The sequence below is a fragment of the Coturnix japonica genome, chromosome 4, assembly GCF_001577835.2.
Source record: "Coturnix japonica isolate 7356 chromosome 4, Coturnix japonica 2.1, whole genome shotgun sequence".
Taxonomy (NCBI): domain Eukaryota; kingdom Metazoa; phylum Chordata; class Aves; order Galliformes; family Phasianidae; genus Coturnix; species Coturnix japonica.
This window is the reverse complement of record NC_029519.1, coordinates 8,174,336-8,191,929: the sequence shown is the minus strand read 5'-3', so window position 1 is coordinate 8,191,929 and position 17,594 is coordinate 8,174,336. Positions and strand designations below refer to the sequence as shown.

Here is a 17,594-nt window from a genome sequence, read left to right as displayed (position 1 = left end):
CCAGAACATGGTTTCTGGTAGGATGTAGTCTCTCAGTAACCTTGCCTTGTATATAGAGAATAAAGAATAAATAGATGTAAGCCCTTTGTGTTGTTTCTAGTTGTATCTGGGCATTTTCTTACTTAATCACATTTTGATGTATTTTTTTAGTGTGCAATTTAACTTGTTTTTTGTTATATAACTTCTTATGAAATGGTTTCCATAGGAGTATTTAAATAGTAATTTTATGTGTGTGAGGAGGAAAAAAATGGATATTTCCTTAATTATTTTTATTTTTTTGTGGCTTTGTCTTCCTTGCAGCCCTTACCTCTAAGTAAGGAACTTTCTTCTTTCTCAGCCTTTATTACAAAACGATAGACAGGAGGAAAAAAAAAAACCAACAACAAACAACCACTTCATAGCATCTACCTTTTTATGGATAATTAGGTCTGAGAACTGTAAAGAAAATTCAAAGGGTAAGAAGGCAAGTAATAAATGCTGTTATTTACTGAGCAAGGTACGAAATTGTCATAATTTCCATTACCGGACCCTTTAAAATAAAAACAAAGCAGACCTATTCTGCATGTTCTTGTCTTGCTCTGGTACTGATGTAGTTTCAGAAGGTATCTTTTGTGTCTCTCTGAAGCTGCTGTTGAAGGTGTTCTCATTAGCATTTTACAAGCTTTTGTCTCACAAGTGTAGAAATTACAGTAGAAATTTTGCTGTGTATTGACTTGAAGTCCATTTGAAGTTGATAAATACCAGCTGTTCAAACAGAAAATTAAACAAAAGCAACTCAAAACTTAGTCTGAAGTAAACAGGTGAACAGTATGTAAGACAAAGCAGTTCCCCAAAGGCATTTTTAGTACATGGTCATTATTTAACTCCTGACTGAAAATAAACAATGCTGACAGAGTGTGTGTTGGGGGGCTATGATATATGAACAGTGTCAGTACTGTAGGCTGATAACCTATAGCTTGACATCCTTATCTATAAACTTTGACAGATACATCAGTTTGTTATTGTCACTTCATTAACTTGCTTCTATGATAGCAAAAGATAATCTTTCTCAAAGTCTAGCACAGCTAATAGTTCACTACGTAAAACATTTGGGAAAGCGTGAAGATTGCATTCCCCTCCAAAGGAAAATCTTTGAGTTCATTAGATACTGGGACAGTGTTTCACAGTATGGAATGGAGTTGTTTGCATATCAGCAATAAACTGTTATTTGTGCCAGCAGCATCTCATTGAGCACTCTAAAAAATATATACAGACAGGGAATGCGGTTGTGGCTGCTTGATCTGAACGTTTGCTTAATAAATTAATATTTTGGTCTTGTGATTTTTAATTGGAAAATAACAGCTGTTCCTGCTTGGAACTGTCTACTCTGTCTTCTGGCGGTTCGCAGCAGAGCTGCAGTAAGGACTTCCCAGGGTTTCCTGCTCTCTCTGTCCCACCACTGCTGTCCTGTTGCTGCCATCAGGGTGAGAGGGGATGGAGCTGGTGCTGCAACAGCATCACAGAATGTACAGAAGCTCCACTGACTTGGTTTACTTCTCTCAGTTTCACACAGTGCTGGTATGAATTATACTACCAAATGAGTGTTTTGTTCATGTTCTCTGAAATCATTTTTTAATACTTGGATCTGAAACTTAATCCAACATCTGTTGCATCACATCTTGCCAAACTTCTGCTTAAGTCCTTGCCCATCCATGTTATGCTTAATGATGCGTTGTATTTTCAAGGCTGCATGGCTGTGTCAGTCTTTCAGCAGAGGAGCTATGAAATGAGCCTTTAAGTGCTCATACATTCACTCCTTTGGGCAGTGCCGAAGGGCCGTAATGCGGCACAGGATTCAAGTCTCATAGCAACTTGGACCATAGAGTTAGCTAGCTTTGGGATGCTTGTGTTGTCTGCAGTGGTTTTAAACCAAATACAAGCTTAGCATGGCCTAAAAATGTAAATCAGTAGAGAAGAAATGTAGCCTGGTTCACTGGCTGTAATGAAATATGAAGAAGGCAAACTCATAATTCCATTTTAAGCAGGTAGAATTATGTTGGTAACTGAGCAAAGTAGAAAAGAAAAATGGAAAAAAAAAACCAACAGAATACAATACATGACAATGTTAATATCAGTACTTTTTTTCCCCCTGTATTTTCCAACAAAGACTCTGACTCCATCTGTATCTCTTGCTGCATCACTTCTTTCACAGCTGCATTGCAGACATGCTGCCACACAATTTTTGGTGTACCCTTGATGACTTTTATTACTTTATCACAGTGTCAGCTGCATGACAGCAGCAGTGTTCCTGGATCAATATTATATTATGTCATTTTAGGCTGTGAAAAAGAGCTGTGTAAAACTTTTAGGTTTGTTTCTTTGGAAGTGGGCTGCTGAAACTGGAAAGAGCTTGGTAATAATGTGCAGTAGTACTAAATGAAAATGAAAAGAAAATAAGAAGGGGTTCAGTCTTTGAGGTGCAAGGGGAGAAAAGGTAATAGTGTTTTGAAATGTTGATTGTATCATAGCACTTAGAGATCTTTAGAGCAATGTATGTAAGGTTATCAGACCTCCGCATACAGTATGCTTTCAGTTAGAGAAAGTCTACTGCATTACCAGCTAGTTGTGCAAGAAACAAGGCTTATCCCACACACAATTAGTGGAACTCTCCTAACCATGGAGCTGCTCATTCATTCTGCTGTTTTTGTTTTTTTCTTTTTTCCCCTCGGACAACTTCTTAACAAATATAACTGGTAACCCCAGAGGTGGCTAAATGTGTGGCCAGCAGGTTGAGGGAGGGGATCCTGCCCCTCTACTCTGGTGAGACCGCATCTGGAGTACTGTGTATAGATGTGGAGTCCTCTGTTCAGGAGAGATGTGGACCTACTGGAGTGTGTGCAGAGGGGGGCCACAAAAATTATCCATGGGATGGAACATGGCCCTATGAGGACAGGCTGAGAGAGCTGGGGCTGTGTAGCCTGGATGGAAGGCTCTGGGGAGACCTGATGGCCTGTCTGTATCTAAATTGGGGCTATAAGAAGGAAGCTATAAGAAGGGGCTATAATAAGGAAGAAGATTTTTATAGTATGGACAGTGAGGCACTGGCACAGGTTGCCCAGGGGGGTGATGGATACCCCATCCTGGGAGACACTCAATGTCAGGCTGGACCAGGCTCTGAGTGCCTGATGGATCTGTAGGTTCAATGTAGAGAAGTTGCACTAAGTGACTTCTAAGTGTCCCTGCCAGCTCAAACAATTCTATGGCTTACAAAGTCAGAAGTAGGAAATTAATCTTGTGGTGGTTAAAGCTAGTAAAAGAAACAGGCTGGTAGATTGGTTCCAGATTACCTTGGGTGTGTTCTAATCCAGGGAACTCAGGAACATAAATAAAAAAAATAATAATAATTGTGAGGTATGATCATGATACGTGGTTGTTAGAAAAGATCATGGGATGCATAGAGCTAGAATATTACTGTAAAATATTACTGTAAATGTTACAGGATATGGCTTTTTCAGGAAGCAAAAGCAACTGAAAAGGAGAGACGTTGCCTTATAAAACATGCTTTTGCTCAGGGGTCTGGGTTACGAGGTGAAAAATGAATGTAAATCTATTTGCAGTGTAAAGGAGAGAATGGCTGTAGTAGTAGGATAGCATGCTGGGTTAGTACCAAATATTACTCTTTGTTCAGATGTGATAAAAGTGAGATCTCAGTGAACTTCTTTATTTTTTGAAGGCTGGCTACTTGAACTATAGTCTGTGGGTACTTTGGGCTTTTGCCTTCCCATGTGCAATTGCCATCAGTTACTGCAGGATTAAGATTTGACCCAAGGATTATAGCACGTGTGCAGAATCCAGGGTTAAGATTTGGACATGAACTTCCTGTCTTATTTTCCTCCTGATGTTAGTCAAATTTTTTTTAGCTTAAAATAAAGCATTAAAGCATTGCCCTGCTCAGGGTGAGATCTTGGACGGTTTCACTTTCTTACACTAATTACATCCTGTGTTTAAAGAGGAGATACTCATTTTTATTTTCCCGTCTTATTCCAAGGGCAATTGAAAAAGGATGGTGCTTGTTAACAAAAGAAAGGGTCTGATTTTAAGGGCTGCAAATCAATCCGTAGGATGGGATTTGAAACGCTGTCAGTGGAAGGAAAGTGTGTTTATAATAACTAAAATCCCACGTGCTCATAATTGTGCACATAGCCTCTAATTATGGCAATTTCCCTGTAGTGAAGAAAGATAATGATTTTGAAACCTTGTTTGTTAGTTTGTTTTTTTTTTTTTTAATACACTTTGATTAAAAAGGAAAAGGAAATCTGGTATTTGCAGCAGTTTCTACTCTTACTCATGTGGGAACTTCAGATAAAATAATGGCTTCCTTTACATGGTTTGTGCGTTGTTACGAGTCACCTGCTGCATTCTGCTTCACACAGGCTTGGTGGAAATCATGACATTTTGTCAGGATATATTTGGATTCTTGATGTATCTCCCAGAAACTGAGCTGGTGCGTGCTGGAAATGTGCATGCTTTTTGTTTTCCTCTTTTTTTTCTTACTTTTCTTTATTTCTCTTTTTCTTTCTTTCTTCTTTTTTATCTTTTTTTTAATTTCTTTCTTTTCACCTGCCAGGAGCACATATTCTAGATGTAGTTTTCTGTAGAGTTACATGCTTTTGCCAAAGGTTTCCATGTCCAATCTGAGGAAAGATAAATTCCTTGATATTTAGAATAGAATAGAACTTAGAAACCAACGTTTTCTAAAAAGCAGATTGCATAAAACACATGCGTATAATTTTGACTAAAGGGTGGCATCCCACCTCCTGCTGCGCAGTCCTCTGAGAATTACAGTATTCTTGCACGTTCTGCTGAGAACGTTGAAGAACTCCATGCCGTCCTGTAGTTAAAGTGTTGTTACAGCCTCCTGCACTAAAGGATGTTCTCCAGGCCGCAGGTTGTAGTGAGACCTATAGCTTGCTTGGCAGTGCTCAGCTCTGGTAGAAGGTGGTTCAGTAGGAGCCACAAACATTTCAATTTTCTCTCTCCAAATGGTGGTTTTTGTAATAAAAAGTGAATTTTAATGACCAGGGAAAACTCATTTGAAACAAAGAAAGCCGTCTGTTAGTTTTATTTTGATTGACAAGCGTGCCAGGGATAAAGTGTTGGCTGACACCAGAACGTGCCTCATCAGAGCAGTGTACAATGTCCCCAAAGTCAGACGGAACGTTAAGTAACGTGGAGCATCAGGATCTTGGAACGGTTTGAGCGACAGGAAACAAACTGTATTTTGTTTTTCATTTGGTTTGTTTGTAGGTACAGAAAAGGAATCTGGTGAGTGTTTACATCTTCCCATGACATTTTGCACTAACAGTGTTGCAAGCAGATTACAGAGTAGAATATTAAATAAATACCACAAAAGGAACTCCTGGTTTTCAGTTTCCCCTGTGCTGAATGACAGTAATCCTCTCTGACAAAAGAGGGTTATTGCCATTAGTTAATCCTTTTATGTAGTTCCCTCAACAGCCTGTAACACACGCTGATAAAGACTGGGAAAATGAAAAATGTCAAAGTAAGAGACCACTCAGATCATCTTGACCATAAGGGCGTAGCAGAAGTAACACAGATCTGTCTGTCTGCACCAGCAGAGTATTTAATGTCTGGATCTCAACTGAAACAACGCGTTTGGGCTGAACACCGCACACAGTTGTTACCATTTCCTGCTGGCTGCTCTTTGTCCGACGAAGTGATGATGATTTCAGTCACCTTCTGTGTATGCACTGTGTGTATCAGCTTGAATGCAGGAAGGTAACAACATATTTAGTCATACTGAAGTTGGAGGTCATGGGTGAGGCAATTGCTATTTTAAACTTAGTTGTAAAGAAGCATTCGCAGGCAGATTGGTAAAGTTGGGGCATGTGGTGAAACAGCTAATTGCTCTTCAATTAATTTACAGTTATAAAAGGAGAGTTCTTGCCTGTTGGGATGGATAGTCTGTTTCAGGAAGTGGAGCATCATCTTCCACTGCTGCCTTCAACTTGCAGCTAAGACTTCATTCAGATGAGTACCATTGCTGTTAATCATCTTCGTTACCATAACGAGGAGAAGGCAGCTGCTTTTCTGATCTAACACTGCTGATTTACAACAGTGCTTCCCGATAAAGTCACAGGGGGCAGCAGGACAGACTCAAGCATTGGGTTCTCATGTCATTTTTTCATATCCTTATCCATCAGTTCTTCGGTAGCCAGCACTTTTCCAACTGATTTTCAGTAGTCTTAAGCTGTATAGAATTTATGCAGAATGGTTGGTTGCTGTTCTCAATATAGAAGCTGAACATTAAAAATGTATTCAGTGTTGAATGTACGTAAATAACTTTTAAGATTTGTCGTTTCCAAATGGAACGTGGCTTTGGTCTGCAGTAATTCACTCAGGAGCTCCTTGGGGTTTCTGCTGGGAAAAGTGTCCCAGCACTGTTCTGGTTTGTTTTATTTTCTGAGAAGCACACAACTTGGTAAGGGAGGCAGTTCTTTCCTAGCAGTCCAACCTGTCCTGTGTCAAGCTGCATGTTTTCACAATACGAGACCTACTTTAATCACTCTTTTTTCTTTAAATAAGCCTGCACTCAATACCTGTGGCTCACGGTGCTGCTGCTTGGAGAACAGCTAGCCATTTATTTCTAGTCATAGCAATTGAAATCCAATATTTATTCATTTACCACTCAGTAATATATTTGACAGATGTGTTGAATAACTGAGTAAATTGCTGCCTTTAAACTTGTAGCCTTTTAGTTTTTTTGAGTTCACACTGTCTAGGAGCAGCATTGATAATACAGCAGTTACAATAGCTGCAGATTAATGTTGTTGAGATGCCACTTACTGTTGTGGTTATTGCTGCAGTTAGATTAAAAACAAACTAAAATTCAAATTCACGCTGAATAAAGTTACTGTGAGTAAGATCAGATCAGTAAATGGGGAAGTCAGCCTCATAGTGCTCCCTTTACAAAGAGCGTTACTCTGGGAGTTGGGGACCCATCCGAGGTGCCTGCTTACACCAGTCGCTGCAGCCAGTTTGCCACGTAGCTCTCTGAGCAGGAGGAGCTGTACAAGTTATACAAGACTAAACAGTAAAATGGAGAAAAGCTTTCTCTGTCTGCTTCCTGACTTGGGTTTCGTAGCAAGCTGGACTGCTGTAAAGTAGCAGACAAAGCTGGCTTTGGAGATAACTGAAAAACGTGATAAATCACGAATTCTGTTAGAGCAGTTAGTGGTGGGAAACTGATGATCAGAATCATTTGATCTGCCCAAACTTCAGTTGTTGTTAGGAGTTGGGTGTGATGAAGGCCCCGCCCAGCAGTGAAACCACTGTTGGCCACTCTCAGATACTGAGTATCAGACAGTGAAGTGTGAAAGTTTACCTTTGTCTTCACAATCATACTGTAAGCCACATTAAACAGGTGGTTTTGCCTTGACTGCACCTACAGTCGAACTGCAGCTCTACAACCTGTGAACAAAGCTTGGTTTTGGTGATAGGTGTAATAATATTAAGAAGTAAAGTCATCAAAAACTTAGTTAATAGTGTACAGTACCAAGAAAGAGTGAAATGGTGTTAGAATGTAGTGCTGAAGTCCTTCAGCAATAGGTAATATTTTCTGGGGCAGTACCAACTTTTTCTACAGCCACAAAGCATCTTCCCTTGGGTTTTTGCCACTTAAGCAGTGGCTGGAGATGTGATTGGTAGCTGATACAAAGTTCATCGTTTATTCTGATGAGGTTCTTTGCTGTGCTGGCTCATTGCCACATCCTTTACTTTGGAGCTCAGTTGAGAATATGTTTTCTTAGTTTCTAAGGAAGTGGAGCAAAGGCTGTTTCCAGTCAGCTTAAGCAACTCTGCACGTTGCTGTCAAACCATACAGGGTACTGAAATAGGGAGCTTCCAAGGGGCCAAGATGGGTCTTCAAACCCTTGTTATGGTGCAGTGTGAGTATTGTGGTCATCACTGAGAGAAAGACAACAGAAACATTGCAGAACTGTTTCTTGGAACCACTACATAGCCAGTTGCACTGTTCTGTGTGACTTTTTATGCTTGGGAAACTAATCACAAAAGAGTTACTTCTCCCCCCCTCCCACCTCCAAATAAAAACAACAAAGAAATAAGCTAGCACCACCAAACAAACAAACAAAAACACCCCAAAACCCTGTGCAAGTCTTCAAAATCAAGTTTCTTTCAAAAATGTAAGGAAAAAATAGGATCAGTAGCTTTGTTGTCCGTAGACTACAGAAGGCTGTGCGCAGTATTAAAATGATCAGATTTTTTTTTAATCTGGAGGTCATTTTTGCTCAAATAATGAGTTAAGAACACCAGTGGCTTTTGCCAGGCATCAGCAGAGACAAACAGAATGCACAAAATGGGACTGAGGTTCCCTTTTCTCCAGGAAACTGCAGCTGATCTGTTCTCACAGTATTTTGCGGAGATGCAAATAAGTGAGTGCTGATGAAAGAGTACATTTTATTTTCTCACTTCATCTCCTGCCAGAAAAGCTTAATGGTATTTTAGACCTGATATTACACCTCAGAAAAGGGGTAATGCATCTTTAAAAGCTAAACTACATCTTCTTTACTTTTATCAAATTCTCTATAAATCTTTCATGACAGTTTATTTAACAAAGTGTCATTGAAACTGTATAGATGATTGATGTGACCCGTGTAAGATCAACATGAAATGTTTGTAAATGTCAGCAAAATGTGACCATCTAGAAGCAAGTAAGGATGGTGTTGCTGGGAAAGTGAAAAACAAAAGAAAATGTTTACCTTATTTTTTTACTTTCTGGGATAAAATCATAAATTCATAGAAGTACTACATGATTTTCCTTGCAGATCGTGCCATGAAGGGAGGAGGATCAGAGTTTGTCTTGACATTCTGTGCTTTTACTGCTGGTTTATTTCACAGTGGAAGCTTCTCCTTTGCCTATTAAAAAATAGCAGTTTCATTTTTCAGAAGAATATTATTAATGTGTTATAAAGTGCAGTAGAAAATTTTCCAGAGTCTGTTTCAAACAGGTCCGTTCATCAGAATAGCTGGAAACAAGTAGAGGTTCTGCTGACGTGCAGCCACTCAGAATAATGTGAATTGTATGGTACTAAATGGGATGGTATGTGTGTATTGTCACCTGAAGTTTCTTGAAGATATTAACCTGTTGAATTCATGTCAATGCCACATAATTGATTTTTGGTTTTATACAGATTGCTTTAAAATACTTAGAGATGGATTCTACAGTAACCCTCCTGATGATTAATTTTTTGGGGTCATCTTCTTTTATATTCTTTATTTCTACCAGATATTTTGCTAGAATCCAATGGCTCAAGGGTGACTTGTGACATTCCTGGGATCCTTTCAGATGCAGCGGGGCCTTGCATGGTAGCAGCCTTTTTTCATCCTGTATGAAACTGCAGCTCTCTGGCATCATTATGCCTTGCACTTCATAGCTCTTCCTGGTTTTGGGGGGTGTTTCAACACAACATTCTGTGTCCTTAGCCAGTTTCCAACAAGGAATTTAATGCTACTCCTAAGAGGAGAAATAGAGGCCTTGCTTACATCAAACTAAAGACCTGAACTCAGGAAGAAAATGCTCATGTAGCTTTCCAGAGCAAAAGAAGAAAATAAGAGCAGAGGCAACTGAGTAGAGCAGAGAAAAATTATTACATAGACAGATTCAATTTTTCTGATATACAGCTGGATAAGAAGATCTACAGTAGTTTAAGTAATTGCTTGAGAAATGGAGCATCTTGATAGAGACAAATTGAAGATTAAAGGCAAATTGGATTTATACAAGCTAATGTTGTCAGTGTCTTCTGTAGAGAGGAAATGTTACGTTCTTAGAAGTGCTTGATGCACGTGCAGTTCTTAAGAACTTCAGGCTTGATTTGAGCACTGTCCAAATACTATCTTGTCAGTGAGACCTGCTGCTAACAGAGCTTGAGGAAGAGAATGTAAGAAGGCAAAGTAATGCCACCACTCCAAGGTCTTTCTGAGCGATTGCGTCCTTGTCAGTCCTCATTAGATTTTTTGGGAGATGTTGCAGAATATTTTTGGTTACTGGTATACATTCTAGTGTATGAGCTTCAGTTCTTAACCTGGTTTGGAATTGTAGGTGTCAAGATACTACTGAGCCATTTACAGGCCCTGTTAGAAATCAGTCATCACTGGCTGTGCGGTATATTCAGCACATCAAGGTGAGCACCGTAACACCACGTACTGAGTTCCTCTGGAAACAGTGCAGTCACTTCTCTTATATTAAGCTGTTTATAAAACAGTTCTGGAGATTCTGCCATCAGATTTGCAGCAGATGCCCATTCTTATTTGTTCCTTATAGCAGGTTTGATCAGCCACCAGAATTTGTAGGAGAAAGTATCACAGATATATAATGGGCATGCACATGTGTTTAATATGCATGCAGTTCTCAGTCTGTTTCTCAGCCCAGAGTACTAGCAAACCTTCTAAGATCTTAGGGCCCAGACCGAGTCTTCCACTTCATTCATAACCAACCAAAACAGCTTTAGTCCTCATGAGCAGTGCTGCTCAGTGTGCTCCAAAGGAAGTTCATGAGAGCTGGAGATAAAAACGTTCTTGGTCAGTAGCCAAGGAAAGTGTGAGCCCAAGCCTGATGGTTTTTATAGTGTTGTAAAACTTGCCTCTTTGCTAAGACCCTCCCACAGTAACAAAAGGTAAGGTACAGCAGCTCACAAATGTACTGAGAAAGAAGAAAAAAATGCAAAGGTGAAAGTATAATCTGTTCTGGTATCAACTTGGACAAAAACCTTTGCAAACTGCTATAATGAGGTGATAAGCTACTGCGGTAATAAAGATCTTGTAAATCAGACATGTTTATATTGCTTTTAAATTAAACTAAGGAGACATCAAAGGAAGATGATTGAAAAAAATTAATGTCTAAAATGGGAGATATGATATGAATCTGAAGTAGAGAACAAAAATCAAATCTTCTCTGCTAGTGCATTTTCAGATGCGACAGGACAATCTAAGCCTGGCAGTGAAGCTGTTTTCGAATCAGCCAATATTGATTATGATCTGATTGAGGCATTCGTAGCCTTTTGTTGTTGTTGTTGCTCCCTATGAGACATTCAGTGTTTCCACAAAAAATACAGAGACACACTTATCACATATTGTGGAGAACCAGTGTTAGCTATTTATAGTATGCTGCAGCAGTCTGGTTACATGCCATTGTGTGGTAAGTGGAGAATCTTTCACACTTCTGAGGTAATAGTAAGGCTTTGTTATTACAAGAAGGAAGCTTGAGTGTCAGGTAGCGATGTTCAGGTAGCAGGGAGCACTCGGGTTACGATGGCCGAATGACCGCAGTGCACTATTTAGAAAAGTATCGCTTCAGATGCACTTCAGTGATTGTAAGAGATGCTTAATTGCTCCTAGAAGAAGTATCAAAAGTTGAGGGCCATAATTTCATTCAGCGTGCAGGAGAATGCGTGTGTCTGTGTAAACAGTAAGTGGAGTGAAGGTTGCTTAAGTAAATACGTTTGTATCAGATGCGAGATGAGTGAACTGCAAGAAATTTGCCTTAGTTGCCTGTAAACTGCCTTCATTTAGAACTAACTTGCATTAGGTTAAATTTAGTTTTTCATTTTAATAACTGGCAATCTAGCATGTGGTCATCATCAAAAATGCAATAAGTAAACCCTGAAGCGGGAGGTAAAGAAGCGAGGCATGTGAGTTTGTGCTATTATTAAGTGATCATTGTAATATAGGAGGCCTAAGGAAAGTGGGAGTCAGAGTAGAGAGGATTTTATAACAAATACTTATTTGTTATATACAAATTGTATATTTTAGGCAGTTTGAGGAGGCACTTGTAGGTGGCTTGGTGCTCTGCCTTTGCTGTGCTTATTCAGATTCTCTACCTCTTACACCTTCCCTGCTGTCCCCAAGTGTCAGGCTGAGGCCTTGCCGTGTTCCATCTGTATCCATACAGCTCCCTTGCACAGGGAGTGTTTGGTATTTCTTACAGTTGGGGTAATGGATATGCAAATATCGTTACTTTAATTAGGCAGTCAGTACTTTCCCAATATAGAGAACTTGGAGCAGTTAATAGAAAAGCAAAGAAACTGAGGCCTGTAGGCCACAGATGGAAGGAATTATAGAATCATTTGAGTAGGAAGGCTGGTACCCGTAGGCATAGGGATGTTCATGTTCCTCAATTGGTTGCAAACCTGATGTTTGCTTACAGCAGGAAGAGTGCTGTTCACCAGGTCCCCACCTTCTGACCCATCCATTTGAGGGCTGTCTGAAGAGCAGTCACCAGTGAAGACTGAGGCTAAAAAGCATTGCTTTCTCTATGTACTCCTTGGCCGTGCATTTCTTGAGTACGAGTATTGCACATGCCTGTAACATTTTCATGTGCTCATCTTAAAGAGTTTGTCTTAGAAATTCACTTTCAAATCAAGTATATAGAAAACAGCCAAAGTGAACACACACTGAAAAAGACACTTAAAAATATGTTTTTTTTATCTGGAACTTTGCTAATCTGCTTCCAGATGTCTTCATATATACATACACATATATTTGGGGATAGTTCTGCTCACTTCCGTGGTGAGAAAAGAACTGTTCCAAGTACTTAGCATCTGTATTAGCATCAGATTCCTTGGAAAAGGCACATTCTCATTCAGACATAGTCTTTACAAGCATGCTCACTATCAGTGTCTAGTGTGCTCTTTTCAGTCTTGAATAATTTGGGAAGAAGACAGAATAATACACTTCTCACAGCAGAAGTAATGTTACTTACTGACATATGACTGTTTCTGCTACTTACAATACAGAAAAATGGTGCAAATTCATTTTTAGTATGTATGTATAAGCAATCCTGGAAGCTTAACCTTTCTTTAAGGGAAAAGTGGAATCTGATCTCTAAAATCCCACCTGAACATCAGCTTCCTGTTGCACTTACTTTTGCTTAATTATATAAAGCAGATAGTCAGTAATGCTTTGAAGATGATAAAGATTAATTTCTTCAGTTTTCTTAGCCAAAGCAATAAGTAAAACGAGTGGATAGTTGTGAGAATGAAGTTATAATGTGCTTCCTGATTGCTGTGCATCTTACGTATTCTACATACATTTAACGCTTAAAAAGTAGACATTGTTCTAAAGATTACCGCATAGTGGATTTTTTTTCAGCTGAAAATAATACTGATGGCTTGAACTGGCAGCCAACCAATTCAAATTCTCAGTGGAAATCTATAGCTGGCTTTGACTTTAGTTAGAAAATTAAAATGTAAAATGTAATTTGTTTGAATGTACAGAAAATGTAAATACATACATACATACTTTTCTTGTCAGATCTATAGGGATAAAATGACACATTACTTTCTACAGAGAATTGATGCAAAAAATGCATCATTTGGTGACAAGTTTGAACGTCTTAGTTTGGAGTCTTAATTTGAAGGATGCCCACGTGAACATAATGATGTTCAGCAAGGCTGAGTGCAAGGTGTTACACTTGGGTTGGAGCAGTCCCAGATAAGTGTACAGGGGGAGAAGAACTTAGAGCAGCCCTGTCAAGAAGGACTTGGGGTCCTGGAAGATGAAAAGTTAACGTAAGCCAGCAGTGTGGTCTGCAAGACCAGCTCTATCCTGGACTGCACAAAAAGATGGATGGCAGTAACGCAAGGGAGGGTATTGTCCCTCTCTGCTCTGCCCTCATGAGGCCCCACCTGCAGTGCTGCATCCAGACCTGTGGCCCCCAGCACAGGAAGGATGCAGAGCTGTTGGAGTGGGCCCAGAGGAGGGCCTTGAAGGTGATCTGAGGGCTGGAGCACCACTCTTATGAATACAGGCTGAGGGAGCTGGAAATGTTCATCTTGGAGAAGGTAAGGCTCCAGGGAGATCTGATTGTGGCCTTCCAGAACTTGTAAGGAGCCTATAGGCAGGAGGGAGCCTGATATTTTACACTGATATTGGTGGGACAAGGAGGAACAGCTTTTAACTAAAAGAGAGGAGATTTAGTTTAGATGATAGGAGGAAGTTCTTTACTCAGAGGATTGTAAAGCACTGGAACAGCTGCCCCATCCCTGGAGGTGCTCAAGGCTGGGCTGCATGGAGCTCTGGTCAGCCTGGTCTGGTTGATCACAACACTGCCCATGGCAGAGGTTTGGAGCTCAGTGGTGTTTGAAGTCTCTTCCAACCTGCGCCATTATTGATCATTAGTTACATTTTTTTTTCCTTTTTTTCTTGAGAGAGAGATACTGCATGTGAAAAACAGCAAAGATTTTCATTACAGAAGCTGCAAGATGTGTTACTGTAGGAACCAGAGGGGCCATGTTCTTACGTAAAGGTATGACTTGAACCATCTGTCTGTTAGAACTGTAAACCACACCTACATATCCCTTCTTAATGTTGATTAAATTTTAAAAGCTTTGGTTTAATGTTCCTGTAGTGAAAAAAAACCAACAATTTGTTAAAGAATGGAAAGCTAATAGTTTAGAACAGTTTTTCTTTTCTAACTTGAAGCCAGAAGTTTGTTGGTGTCACCTTCCAATCTAATGAGTACTTGAATGGCTTTCTCCCCCCTCTTCTTACACTCTCCAACTTCATGTGAAGAGAAATCAGTTCCCAAAGGCTTGTGACGCATATTTGGTGAATGAGAAATACCAGAGGCGCTTGCTTATAGTACAGCTTCTTAAAAGAATTCAATACAAAGGGTTATCACTAAGTTAATCACGGTAATGCCAACCTTATAAACTATGTCAAACTTTAATTAAAATAGTTAATAACTACTGCAGGACAGATGTACATGAGACTTTTCATAGTAAACTGTACGACAAGAAGATAGGGAGGCTTTCAGCACTGTCAGTAGTATTAATTCAATTAATGCACATAGTTATGTAGCTTTTAATACTGTTTTTGCCTCTAGTGTGTTTATAGCCTCTCTATATTGATCTTCTTACAAATGCGGTTGAGGATATGTTTTATCTTCCGTAGTATATAGAATTAGATTTTACTAGTTGTACATAATACCAATAAAGAGTAAATAATACCAATTTGTCGGATAAATATTTTTCCATTCCAAATTCTTCAGGTTTTATGTAGTTATTACATAAGCCCCGGAGCTGTATATGAATATCACATGTAAAATGGAGCTGTCTTGAGGGGCAGGGGAGGATGTCATTGCATACAGTGTGAGCGACTGAGCTGCTCATGTGTTGTGACAAATCATCACATAACAAGTACAGGGAGATGCCCCGCCCAGAGCAGAGCACCATTATTATATAGTCTGTTTATAAAACACTGCTAAAGAAAAAGTGTCAGTCAATCACGAGAGTGGTGACATATGTACTGAAACGACTGGGTTGGGGAATATACATGCTGTGTGGTGTTGGATGCATCTGAGAAGTAGATGGGGAGGAGTCACCTGGAGAAGGAGCTCCAAGCCTCCTGGATGTGACACAGGTGGGATATTTTACGGTTGTGTGCATATCTAAATTCATTACTTAAGAATCATTTTGGTATAATATGGTTAACAACTTGTATAATTTTTTTCCAGACCTCTTTTTTTGTATGTAGAAATATGGAATCATAGAATTGCTCAGGGTGGAAAAGACCTTAAAGATCATCAAGTCCGACTGCACATTGTATCTAAAACTGTAGATGCAGAAATGGTTTGTTGTTTTGCTTTGTTTTTTGCTGACAGAGCGATGGCTTGGAGGGATGACACTGAAACAAATACTCTCCCTTCCCACCAACAGCTTCTCTAAAAATTCATGTTTACAGAAGACAGAGAGTTAAATCAAAAAGAAGTGTGAACATTTCACAATCAATTTTGTCAGGGCTGCTTTCTTAGAATTATAACAGATAGATGGAGATGTACAGCATATGAGATGTTCTTTGCATTGCACAAGTGAATTCAGGGCTTGAGGAGAATGCTGACATGTTCTGTTACTAAAGGAGTGCTAACAAACAGACAGTGTCCTGCTCCGTGATGGTCTGAGTACACTCTACCTCTTGATATCAGCGATATCAGACTTATTATGGGTCAGGAAAGGAGTTGTGAAGAAGCTGATTCTGGCATCACCTGTGGTATTTATCCTTCCTTCCATTAACTCATTTTACATGAGCTATCGCAAGTTATTAAACGCTCTACAAATTATAGTTTTCCATTTGTATTTTTTGGAACTGCATTTTCTGGTTACAATTGCTGTGTAGCGACTGATAGCTAGATGGAAACAAACTGTTTAAAGCTATTTTATAAAACATTTGTTGGAAGGATGTAAATAACAGGCTAGCCTTAATAACATACAACGTGACTGTAAGAAATGAGCGGTGTCTTGGTAACAAGACAGAGTAACAAGTGGTTATTGCATTAGCCTTTCACCTTTTGAGATTTGAATTTAAGACCTGGTTGAGGCTACAGTTAATGAAGTGGAGTAGGCTCATGCATTTTGCCTGGTGCAATTATGAGCATTTGCTCTGAAAGGTCTCAGGCTGGGCTATCAGAAGTATTGCAGGTCAGTGCTTAGTTGCCAGAGCTGCGTTGAAAACCTTACAGAACACTGCCTTGTCTTGTCTGTTTTCTCCCTTGGTGTATTTGTGATCAGCAAGCTAAGAACAGCAACAAAGAAGTAAAATGAAAGAGCCCAAGGAGAGGCAATCAAAATTGCTGTAGCCCCAATGGAAGCCACTGCTTGTGTGTTGGCTACACAGCCAGCACGTGGCTGATGGGGAAGCTCCTTCCAAAGGCTGTGAGATGCAAATAGCGCAGTAATACACGGCTGGGGCTGAGCAAAATAAGTGCACGATGGAGATTTTGCTCAGAATTCACCCATCATTATGATACACCATAAAAAAAAATTAATTTAAAGTACATCTCTTTAGACAAGTGTTTGAAAAGCCTTGTATGAAAGAGTTGCCAAAGTCAGATGCTCAGTGATAATGGAAAGCCTCAAAGAAAGAAATAGAGAAAGAGAAATCGGGTTTAGTGGCAGGATATCTGTTGGTAGTGGGTTTGATGTTTTCATCTTGTGGTTTCTGAGATGTTGTTCTGCACAGAGGCCATGTTCTCGTGGTTTCTCAGAGCAGTCCTTGGTTAAAGCACATCACTGCAGGACCGCAGCAAGCAGAGAGCTGTGGGATGAAGGAGCATGGTTGGAGTGGGCTGGGTGTGTGGCAGGGCACTGGGCACAGCTGCTGTGCTCCTCAGCTGGCAATGCTGCTAGAATACGGCGCTGCTACAGCCACCTTCCTAATAGCTGCAGACAGTAAGGGTGCTATGTGACTGCTCTGTGAATCTTCCTCCTGCAGCACGAAGGGTATCTGTGCTCTGATCTGTGTGCTTCAGGACTGACTGACGTGTTCGTTGTCAGCTGGCTCATTTCTGAGAGGGATCCAGGTGCTGGCACCGGTACCAGAGGAGCCTGCACATACTCAGGACTGTTCAGTGTGCCCAGCAGCCTCACACCCGCCAAGGCTCTGCTTTCAGACATGAGTAATTGATGAATTGTATGCAATATGCAAATGGGAATGCATAAATCTCCTGAATGACAGCTTAATTTATGTGAGCTTTTAAGAATGTGGGATTAGATTTTAATTAAATATCTTCAAAGGCACCCTGA

At 40.0% G+C, this 17,594-nt stretch overlaps 1 protein-coding gene and 1 long non-coding RNA gene across 5 annotated transcripts in view; both read left to right on the top strand.

Moving 5' to 3' along the window:
• Positions 1-17,594, top strand: part of DACH2 (dachshund family transcription factor 2) — a 243,522-nt gene that overhangs the window by 79,867 nt on the left and 146,061 nt on the right. The gene's annotated exons all lie outside the window — the stretch shown is intronic.
• The window catches only part of LOC116653324, a 67,982-nt gene that overhangs the window by 42,694 nt on the left and 7,694 nt on the right, over positions 1-17,594 (top strand). The window contains exon 3 of one of the 2 annotated variants that reach the window (XR_004306899.1): positions 8,844-8,974. The exons of the other annotated variant lie outside the window; for it this stretch is intronic. This is a non-coding gene — a long non-coding RNA (uncharacterized LOC116653324). Of the gene's footprint in view, positions 1-8,843; positions 8,975-17,594 lie in introns of those variants that run through there. 2 annotated transcript variants of the gene reach the window in all.